Here is a 12,224-nt window from a genome sequence, read left to right as displayed (position 1 = left end):
AAACAAAGATTGAATTATGACTTTTTGATTAGATTCAGGGAAAATCTGAAGACCATAATTATCAGAATGCTGTAGCCAAGCTTTATAAGGTTCAGGATAAATCACCAAGAAATTTACAAAGGACAGAGATATTTTATGGTTCAGAAAACTGCAGAAGAATAAACAAACAAAAATGAAATAATAATCATTAAGAGAAGGAAAGGCTTATCTGGTTTATTCTGACATATTTATAGTTACTAGAGCCAGGATGATCTTCCAGCATTGCCATCAGAACACCATTATTCCCTATTCCCCTGCTTAGAACTCCTTAGTGACTTTGCATTGAACTCAAAGTAAAGTTCAAAATTCTCTACAAGCTCCTGCATGACCTGTTTCCTGTTTCTTTCTCCAGCTTCAGCTCACACATCGGCTCCAGCCCCACTGGACTCTGTTCACTCAGGTCTTTCACTGAGTGAGGTCTTTCACTCAGGTCATGTTCTAAGACCTGCCATAAGGTCTTAGAACATGCTGTTCCCTCTGTCTGAAACCTCTATACCTGTCATCCTTTGCCTGGATCAACTATTGTTCAGATCTTAGTCCCAATGTATTTCCCTAGGGAAGCTTCCACTTCCCCTAGACTTGCTTTAGGGCCCTCATTATATGCTTCATAATACCCCGTTTAATTATTCAAAATTATTTGATTTAATGCATATCATTAATTATAAGAATTGGCTTAAATCAGTGTGTGATGCTTGTAATTTTCAGCCTCCTCCCCACTATGGAAAAGAAGAGGATGCTTGACGTAAGTCTCCTGAGATCTGCTTGGACCTTAAACCCTCGAATATCTGTATTCCCTACAATATTTGTTAGGTCTGGGGTCCTATCTATCTTTTTTACCATCAACTACTGACTGACAAAATAGGTGCCTAATATTTGACTTTTGATTACTATAGTAGTAATGTTGTTAATAGTGTCATCTTTGAGATTAAAAAATAAGAATATATATTCCTTATATAGTTTAGAAATGTAGGAATCATGTTTCTTTAGTTTACTTGGCATTACACTGGCAAACTCAGATGTATATAAAAAAGGACTGACTTGTTTACTTAATATGAGTTCAGTTCTTATCATGTGCAGGGCACAGTGCTAGGCAGTGGGGATATAACAATGAACAAAGTGGGCAGGCATGATTCCAGCTGTAAAGGAAATCAGCAAAAAGCAAACAGAGATTTACACATTTTGTTATTTAACTGGAATACTGATGAGTGTCACCAGGTAAAGATTAAGGTGCTAAGAGAGACTATAACAGAGGGGCTGCTATAGACCAAATGTTTGTGTCCCCTCATAATCATATGTTAAAACCTAATGCCTGATGTGATGGTGTTGGAACTGGGGCCTTTGGGAAGTGATTACATCATGAGGGCTGAGCCCTCATGAATGGGATTAATACTCATAAAAAAAGGGGCCTGACAGAGCTCCCTCCCCCCTTCCCCTGTGTGAGGTTACAGTGAAGTGGGCTCTCACCAGACACTGAATCTGCTGGCACATTGATCTTGGACTTCCCAGCCTCCATAACTGTGAGAAGTATGTTTCTGTGGTTTATAAGCTACCTAGTCTATGGTATTTTTGTTACAGCAACCCAAATGGAATAAGACAGGGGTCTTATCCAAGCTGAGAGTGTCTGAGGAAGCGACATTTAAACTGTGGTTTGAAAGAGTGGGGTGGGAGTGTTGGGTGAAGTGCCTTAGTGGAGAAAGAAGTCTCTATGAGGAGGTTTTCAGAAGACAAAGAGGATGGCCCTGCTGGAGGTAGAACATGGGTATCAGCAGGTTAACAAGCTCCCCCGGTGATTCTGATGTGGATCCAGGAATATGAATAACTGGGCTGGAGACTTTCTACTCAAAATGTGGTCCTAGTCTCTGCCATATTAGCATCGCCAGAAGTTTGTTGGGACTTCCTTAAGTCTCAATCAAAGTCTGTATAACAAAATCCCCAGGTGATTTATATATACATTACAGTTTGAGAAGCACTGGGTTAGAAGAACTTAAAAAAAGAAAAAGCCAACACGCACTAAGGATGGTGCACAAAGAATAAGGGTAAGAGTGATTGGATGAGGCTGGTGGAGCAAGCAGAGCTCAGATCATGTACAGCTAAGAACAGTGTCTCCCAAGAGGAGATGATTTAACTCAGTGAGTGTGAGAGGCAACGTAACGGAGTTAAGAAACAAAATGTTAGTATTCTTATGTCTGTCTATCTACCCATTCATCCATTCATCTACATCTATCTATAACCTATTATCTATTTAAAAATCTATCTATTATCTGTTTATCTACCTATATTTTTTTAACCCCAAAGGATAAGAAAATAGTATCCACCATGTTTTTGATTGTTCCATAGAGGGAGGATACTATCAGTTTTAGTAAGCTGGAAGAAGAGAAGCTAAATGTCCTACAATGTTGGTTAAAGGCTCACATGACATGGGCTTCCCTGGTGGCACAGTGGTTGAGAGTACGCCTGCTGATGCAGGGGACACGGGTTCGTGCCCCGGTCTGGGAAGATCCCACATGCCGCGGAGCGGCTGGGCCTGTGAGCCATGGCCGCTGAGCCTGCGCGTCCGGAGCCTGTGCTCTGCAATGGGAGAGGCCACAACAGTGAGAGGCCCGCGTACTGCAAAAAAAAAAAAAAAAAGCCTCACATGACAAAAAATTTTACCATATTCTCCATAATGGTGGATATATGTCATTATACATTTGTCCAAACCCATAGCATGTACACCACCAAAAATTAACTGTAATGTAAGCTATGGACTTTGGGTGATTGTAAGGTATCACTGTAGTTTCATCAGTTGTGACAAATGCACCATTCCAGTGGGAAAGCCTGATAATGGAGGAAGCTATGCATGTATCAGGGCAGAAGGTATATGGGAAATCTCTGTACCTTCCTCTCAATTTTGCTGTGAACCTAAAACTGCTCTAAAAAAATGAAGTCTATTAAAACATAAGAAAATATAGTATTTAATATGTGAATAACACCATCCTTCCTCAGTCCATCCAAGCACCAAGTGTTCCCATGTTGTGTATGGTATGTGAGTTATTTGGATGTGAGCATCCCCAAGGCAGAGATAACAGAGGCACCCTCACTTGTTTGTTGGCTTTTTGAAAACTGCAGTTTGATGTGTACCACGTATACTCAGTTAAGTGAATTTAAAGATTATATCTTCTGGTTTTACCTAAACTAACTGCCTGAAATTTGGATTTCCCAGTGATGTGAATAAAAGGTTAGCAACACTTTTCTCCTTCTGGATAAGAACGTGCCCTTTTGTTAGTTTTCCAGCTCCTCACTTAGAGTCCTGATAAAGGTAGTAAGTCAAATAGGTTGCTAGGCAACATTGCTTACGGGTAAAGACGACTAAGTAAAAGGCTAAAGCTGGACTGGGGGAACTGTAAGTTCCTAATGGGGACATCATGTTGGTTGAGAGTGGCAATCTTAGAGCTGATTATGTCCTCATAAGAACCCCAGAAGCTATGCCTATGGAGTTGCTTCAAGAGACACTGGCTACCAGGGTAGATCCTGAAACAAGCCAATATAGAGGCTCTCATAAACTTGAACCTGAGCTATCATATAGGAAGGGCAGAGACCACCCCCTGGACTGTGGCAAGAAGTGTTGAAGGACTCTCACAGAAGAGGAGTGCTTAGCTCTGACCTCTGGCAAGCTGTATTCCTAGCCTATATCCTTCTGAATGAATCTAAAGCCAAGTGTGGCCTAAATAGTTGAAGAATATGATTATTCAGTAGAGCCTTAAGACCCCCTAGTAGGCATTGCAATAACCTCAAAAGATTCCTGCAAAAAACTCACTGATTAGAAATAATACAAACACAAGCAAACAAGAAGAAAATGTCAGTATCAATACTTCTTTGACTCCTGGTACAAGCTCTTCATCAGCTACATTGCAAGATAAAAACAGTGACACTAACCAGATCTAGTAAGTCTAGTAAGCAGTAAGTGAAAAAGATCAGAAAAATTATCAAGAAGACTCTTTGATATATGAATTTAAATCTACTATTACTAATGATGTATATTTTTCAGATACGTTTCTATACTGAACGTCTCTTGGGCCTTCAGCTATTCTGAGATGTAGGAGTATATACATATTATGCCATGAAATCATAGCTAGTGGTATGATAAAGCCATCATGGTTAGCAAACATTTAAGAACTAAGGTTCTGGTATCTTATTAAAAATAATTTTTTAACTGATAGCAAAAGTTTTGATGCCATTGGTAAATAAAAACAAAGTTTAAGATATTTTTGTTCTATTGTATTTTTTAAATTTCCAGTTTTGTATTTTTTTAAAGTATATAATACATCATACAGTAAAATTGGCTTATATTTCATAAACAGATATGCATATACTACAGATATATGCTGAATTTTTTTCCACTATGGACCTGGAGAAAAATATTTGGAGATTGCTGCTGTTACGTAACGGTTCTCAACTCTGGCTAGTATTGGAATCATTTTTTCAAAACTTTCAGAAGGCTTGGGCTCCTTGTCACACACACAGTGTTAGAATTTCTGGGAATGAAACCCAAGGCTTAATAGTTTTAAAATCTCCACAGGTAATTCTGAGGAAGAGCTGTTACCTACCCTCTGGAGTCCGTCCCCAGCAAGGGTCCTTCTTCCTGGTGTCACTCAAGCCAATAGAATAAGTTTTTGTTTCAGAATCAAAGGAAAGCGTCATTCTTTTATCAAGCAACGGAAAGATCACAGCTGGCTCATCCACACTCCGCCCACACAAACCCCGGTCACGGCTGTTTTATAAGGATCTTGCTGCAGGTGGGTGGGATGGGATGGCTGCGGAGCTCTCGCGAGTTGTCTGCGGAGCTCTCGCGAGTTGCCTGCGGAGCTCTCGCGAGTTGTCTGCGGAGCTCTCGCGAGTTGCCTGCGGTGCTCTCGCGAGTTGTCTGCGGTGCTCACGTTCCAGATCGCGGGGTGGAGCGCAGCTCCTCTGCACACAGCCCGCCGCCGCCATCTTGAGCTGATGTGTGGTGCTCAGCGTGTCTGCACGTGGCTCTGCACATGCGTCTGCTCATGGCCCTTGAAGCTACAGTGTCGGCAGAAGCCATTTCGCGCTAGGAACTCTGATGTGAAGGGCTGGGCACGAGGCCTCTGCACGCAGCCTCCTATGAGCAAGTGCATCATAGACCAAGCACAAAGGAAAAAGAAAAAGGTTAGACTTAATTTTCTTACCCAGTTTCTATTTTTCCTTCCCACGAGTTGTTAATGGGCTTTGCTGGGGACAGGGCCACGCCAGGGGGTCACAGTTTAGAGACAAGGGAAGAGCTTCTCAAACTATACTCAGTTCCCAGACTACCTGCAGCAGAATTACCATGGGGAACGGGGCTTATTGAATCAGAATCTTGGGACTATGAAGGTGTTCTATATTTGGTACCGTTCTAAGGCTTTTCTTTTAAACTCTCAAATAGTTTCAATGTGAATGTAATTCCCATTTTATACAAGAGAATACCGAGGATTAGAGAGGATAAGGGACACTCGGGATAAGAGTCACAGAGGTGTCCAAAGGGGATCTGAATTGCTGACAAGCTCTATGGGGAGTCCTATACACACCAGAGTCTGAGAAGCACTAGTACAGAGCAGAGAAACTTCGCTCCTCATTGGTCATTTCACACTAAGAAATTCCAAAGCAGTCACCAGGAGCAATTATGCCAGAGAAATATTAACTTTCTGCCTTTAAGTGTGCACAGCAATTATAGGAGTTCATTGGTATGAAATATATTCACGTTAAAGAGTATCTGGGTTAGCATTTATATTATTTTGATAATTCCTTTATTACAATATAGTAGTCATTCACTGGAAAAGCTCAGAACAATAACTGTCCTGTTATTTCGCATTATGCATACAAGCAGAATAAATATAAGTAAAGTGTAATTTTAAAAATTTGAGTATAATCAAGGTTGACAGAAGCTAATTAAGTAGGACATATGCAGAAAGGCTCTTAATTAGCTTTTAAAAAATTGTCATCTTGTTACTTCAACTCTTAAGAAGAAAGGAGCCAGAAAAAAACAAAGGCAAAGCACGTGTATGTGTGGAAGGAAGGCTATGACTGAGACCACCTGGGCGCAAAGGCAGTTGTTAAAAACATGGGAGAGCAGCTAAGGCAGAGTGACTCTGACCTTGTGTTTAAGAGTTGTTATCTAACTAAATGGAGGAGAAACTTAATATAGTAATTCCCCCAGCTGGGGTTAGCTAAATTCATGTCATCATGTTGGGAAATAAACAGAAGAGAAATAAAGTGAGGCAGGTGGTTTCTGACAATACGTCCCAAGAACCATGTGCATGCCACAAAATGTGTGTGTGTGCTCACATAGATATGAACTGTATTTGTTTATGCATACTAAATTAGTTTGTCTCGCAGATGTTAGCATTTTTTTTGTCTTTCTGGATGAGTAAACGTAGCACATTTGTGGCTTATTGCGTGGCACAGGCTGGCAGACAAATTTTATTTGACCTCACAATATTGGTGAATACAGCGTTTGAATAATGTTGACTTAATTACTAACATTTAAAGGTGGAGAAATTCCACATAAAATCCCAGACTTCTGTTTCACTTTCATCATTGGAAGAAATGGCAACATTTAAACTCTGTTCCTATATGGCACTCATACTGTCTTGTATGCTCAGGCCTTTTTATTCTTTTACCTGCATTTAATTTGTGATGCCTATTCTGGGGGGATAAAATGAAGAAGTGATATGTGGGAGGGATGAATTTATCCCGTCTTTATTCTGTTCTTGGTACTATAAGCATTGACTTTTATGTATGAAGCTAAGACCTTTCCAGTCTTTATTTTATTTAAAACTGTCAAACCATGTTTACTAAATGAGAATACTGGAATTCAGGAGAATAAGTAAGTCCGCCAAGGTCGTACAGCTCATGGCAGAGGCAGGAGGATATCAAGTTCTATTTCGGCTCTTTCTGCTATTGTATAATCATGACTGGAGTTAAAATAACGTCTTCAGCACTCTTGCACGCTCACATATTTTCCTTCCTGTTTTGACTACTATTGGTAGTGAGTTTTGTTGTCAGATATCTTTCAGCTGCATCAGATCTATAAGTGTCAGAGGAGACATCAACAAAAGTTTATTAGCAGCTGTTACATGAAAGGTAATGAACTAGATTACATGTCTTAGATGTGGCCCCAGTTTAAAGTGGAGTAGAGGCATTAAGAGAAATGCACAAATAACTACAATACTAAATGCAGTATATGGAATGTATCATGAGTGTGGTAGAAAGAAATTGCTACAGAAGATGAGAGAAGGAAGAAATCTTTCCGGATGTGTGACATGAACTCCTGGGTGAACTGTATGGTTATTGGCTTTCACTTTTCATCTTGCTTTCTTCCTGTGTTCTCAGGTCTCTAGCTGATACATATATTGTCCAAGTGTGTATGTGTGTATAGAAATAGATTAAGATATAATTGTTTATACACAGCTAAATGCACAGAATGGGCCTGGAGAGTAATCTAGAACTCATCTCAGAATCACACAAGTCAGAATCTAGATCCTTGCTTTTAATAGATGTCAAATGCTAGTATGATAAACATCAAGAGACCGTGTAGAATATTGGTTAAGGATTCAGATTTTGGGTCACACTATCTGGGTTTAAATCCCAGCTATGCTATTTATTATCTGTATAACCTTGGGCAAGTTGCCTATACTCTCGGTGCCTCAGTTTGCTTGCTTATAAAATGGGGATAAGAAGAGTGTACCTGCCTTCTGTAGTTATGGTGAGAATTAACATGAGTTAATATACATAAATTACTTAAAATATTGTCTTTCTCATAGTAAGGATGATATTAGAGTTAGCTATTATTATTACAACAATGTAATACGCTGATATTTTCAATATTCAAATAAAACCATGTTTAATGATATCCATTTTTTCGGTGTCTCTCCATTTAGTAACATAAGTAAATCATCTATTCAGAAGCTGCTGTTCTTTAGTCATTGCACAGTTTCCTCTCATTTCTGGGTTTGCTGTAAGGCCAGCTTGTTTCATGATTAGCATCACTAGGAAAATTCTAAGAAAGGGAAGAAGAGGGAAGAATAGATCTTAAGTAGTATTGGTAGTTTGTGATGCATGAACTTAATGAAAAAATACCCTGCCTGCCATCCCTTCCATTTCTCTGGGATCTAAAGTACTGCAGTGTCAGGGGAAGACACCAAATGTGTTTCATGTCAGTGTAGAAAGTTATTCTTTCTCCCCAGGTCTTTTTAGATCATGTGCCCAATTTTTTATGTAAAGGAAGAATCAGGGACATATAAAAACACAGTTAAGGTTTTAAATTTCTTTGTAGATAATTATTTTCTATTTCATTTTATGGGAAAATATAGATCTTGCACTGAGGAAAGAATACCTTAGATATTTGAAGCTTTATCCATATGTAGTCAATGCTACATGTTAACATTATAATAGCTCATTAGGTTTTAAAAGTTAAATATCAAATCCCTAAATTTATCTTTTAAACTACTTTAATGATGTAAACATTCAAATAACTTTATTGGGGTAAATTTAACATAACTACAACAGAACAATAGAGCCTCATTTTTAAGTGTATAATTATTTGCATTTAAGATATTAAAAGTGTTCAAACTGAAGAAGTTTACTCATGTCACTTTGCAGTGAATTGCCTTTGCAACTCTTGGCCTCAGGGAACAACTCATTTGTTTTCTGAAATTATAGATTAGTTTTATGTGTTGTAGACTTTGACATAAATGGAATATGATATTCTTTTGTGAGCATGGTTTCATGTGCTTATCAGTCATTTGTATATCTTATTTTATGTAGTGTCTGTGCAAATCTTTTGCCCATTTTTAGGTTGGGTTGATTATCTTCTTACTGGGTTGTAGGAGTTCTCAAAATATTCTGGACACCAATCCTTTGCCAAATATTATGTATTGTGAATATTTTTTCCCGGTTTGTGGCTTGTATTTTTATTTTATTAACGCTATGTTTTAAAGAACAGAACTTTAATATTTTGATGGAGTCAGGTTGAAGCTGTATTTACCTTTTGTGACCTACTTTCTGAAGTTACATAGCACCACTTCTGTGGTATTGTTAGTAAAAGCAGTTGCGAAGCTCTGCCAAGTTTCAGGATTATGAAACATGGACTCCATCTCTTGATGGGGGACAGGAAAGTTCTGAAAGAGCATGCGGATTGAGAATTACTGTTGTACCAATTTTGTAAAATACGTAAAAGACAATCTGGTGTCTTTAAAAAATGTGTCTATTTCATCTAAATAGTCGAATTAGGTGTGAAGTATTCACGATAATCTTAGTACCCTTTTAATATTAGTAGAATCTGTGAAAACATCCCTTCTTTGATTCTTATTACTGTTGATGTGTGTCTTCTCTCTTTTTTCTTGATTAGACTAGCTAGAACTTTATAAAATTTACTGATGTTTATGAAAGAACCAGTTTATGCTCTCACCAGTTTTCTCTATTTTTAAATTTTATTGATTTTCTTTATTCCCCTTACTATGGATTTAATATGTTCCTCTTATTCTAGCTTACTAAGTTAGAAGCTTAGATCATTGGTTTAGGCTTTTATTCTTTTTTAATTCAAGCATTTAAAATTATAAGTGTTATTCTAAGCACTTCTAGAGATGCATTTCATAAATTCTGATATGCTGTGTTTTTATTATTACTCAGTTAAAATATTTTCTAATCTTCCTTTGAGTTGACTTAGGGTTATTTAGAGGTGTCATGTTTAATTTCCAAATAAGTGAGGATTTTCTACTTTTCTTTTTTCTATTGATTTGTAATTGAAGTAAAATTCATAAACATAAAATCAATCAGTTTTAAGTGTACAATTCACTGACATTTAATACATTAAGAATTTTGTACAACCATCACTACTTCTAGTTCCAAAAGATTTTGATCATCCTGAAAGGAAACCCTGCGTCCTTAAAGCAGTCACTCCCCAATCTCCCCTCTTCCTGGCACCTGGCAACCCCTTATCTTTTCTCTCTATGGATTTGCCTATTCTGGATATTTCATATGAAAATTGAATCATACAATATGCAACCTCTTATGTCTGGCTCCTTTGACTTAGCACAATGATTTGGCTATTCATCCATGTTGTAGCATGTGTCAGTACTTCATTTCTTCTTATGGCTGAATAATATTCCACTGTGTGAATATAGTTTTGTTTATCCATTCAGCAGTTGAAGGACATTCGGGTGGTTTCCAACTTATAGCTCTTTGTGGGCAAGTTTTTTTTTTGAATATCTGTTTTCAATTCTTGTGGGCATGTACCTAGTTGTGAAATTGCTGGGAATATGGTAATTCTATATTTAACTTTCTGAGGACCTACACAACTGTTTTCCACAGTAGCTGTACTGTTTTACATTTCTACCAAGCAGTGTGTGCAATGTCTTCACATCTTGCCATCATTTATTTTCATTTTTTTGATTATAGCCATCCTAGTGGATGAGTAGTGGTATCACATTATGATTTTGATTTGCATTTCCCTAATGACTAATGATATTGAGCATCTCTTCATGTGCTTGTTGGCCATTTATATATCTTCTTGGTAAAGATATCTATTCAAGTCTTTTGCTCATTTTTTAAATTGGGTTTTTGTTTTTTTGTTGTTGAGGTGTAAGAGTCCTTTATACATTCTGGATACTAAACTTTTTTTTTTTTGGTTTATTTATTTATGGCTGTGCTGTGTCTTCGTTGCTGCGGGCAGGCTTTTTTCTCTAGTTGCGGTAACCGGGGGCTACTCTTCGTTGTGGTGCGCAGGCTTCTCATTGTGGTGGCTTCCCTTGTTGCAGAGCACGGGCTCTAGGCATGCGGGCTTCAGTAGTTGTGACACGTGGGCTCAGTAGTTGTGGCTTACGGGCTCTAGAGCACAGGCTCAGTAGTTGTGGCACACGGGCTTAGTTGCTCCGCGGCATGTGGGGTCCTCCCGGACCAGGGCTTGAACCCGTGTCCCCTGCATTGGCATGTGGATTCTTAACCACTGCACCACCAGGGAAGTCCCTGGATACTAAACTCTTATTTGATATATGACTTGTAATTATTTTCTCCCATTATGTGGATTGTTTTTTCACTTTTTCGGATGTACAAAAGTTTTACATTTTGGTGAAATTTAATTTACCTTTTTTTTTTCTCTTTTTGCTTGTGTCTTTAGAGTCATACATAAGAATCATTTTCCAAATCTATGTTTATAAAGATTTACCAAATATTTTTCTTGTTTAAGATACTGTTCTTTCCTCATTGTATAGTCTTGGCCATAGGTGTATGGCTTTATTTCTGGACTCTCAATTCTATTCCATTGGTCTAAATGTCTGTCCTTATGCCAGTATCCTTCTGTTGATCACTGAAGCTTTGTAGTAAATTTTGAAATCCAGAAGTTTTGGTGCTCCAACTTTATTCTTTTTCAAGAGTCTTTCTGGCCATCTGGGTCCCTTAAAATCCCATATGAATTTTAGGCTCTGCTTTTCCATCTGCCAAAAAAAAAAATGCCATTGATATTTCAATAGGGATTGTATTGAATCTGTAGATTGCTTTGGGGAGTATTGCCATCTTATTGTCTTCTAGTCCATGAACATAGACATCTTTCCATTTATTTAGGTCTTCTTTCATGTCTTTAAGCAATGTTATGTAGTTTCCAGTATACAAGTCTTGCAGCTTTTTGGTTAAATTTATTCCAAATCATTTTAATCTTTCTTGATGCTATCGTAAATGGAATTGTTTTCTTAATTCTTTTTTGAACTGTTTATTGCTATAGAAATACAACGGATTTTTGCATGTTGATCTGTATCCTGCAACTTTGATGAATTCGCTTATTAACTCTAATAGATTTTTACAGGTTCTTTAAGATTTTCTACATGTAAAATCATATCATCTGTAATAGAGATAATTTTACTTATTAATTTCCAAATTGGATGCCTTTAACTTCTATTTTTGTTTTGTTTTTGGGAAAATTGCTCTGGTTAAAACTTCCAGAGCGATGGTGAATAGAAATGATGAAAGTGGGGGGCTTCCCTGGTGGCGCAGTGGTTACGAATCTGCCTGCCAATGCAGGGGACACGGGTTCAAGCCCTGGTCTGGGAAGATCCCCATGCCGTGGAGCACCTAAGCCTGTGCACCACAACTACTGAGCCTGTGCTCTAGAGCCCGCGAGCCACAGCTCCTGAAGCCCAGGCGCCTGGAGCCCG

The sequence above is a fragment of the Tursiops truncatus genome, chromosome 7 (genome assembly GCF_011762595.2).
Source record: "Tursiops truncatus isolate mTurTru1 chromosome 7, mTurTru1.mat.Y, whole genome shotgun sequence".
Classification (NCBI taxonomy): Eukaryota; Metazoa; Chordata; class Mammalia; order Artiodactyla; family Delphinidae; genus Tursiops; species Tursiops truncatus.
This window is presented reverse-complemented; position numbering follows the sequence as displayed.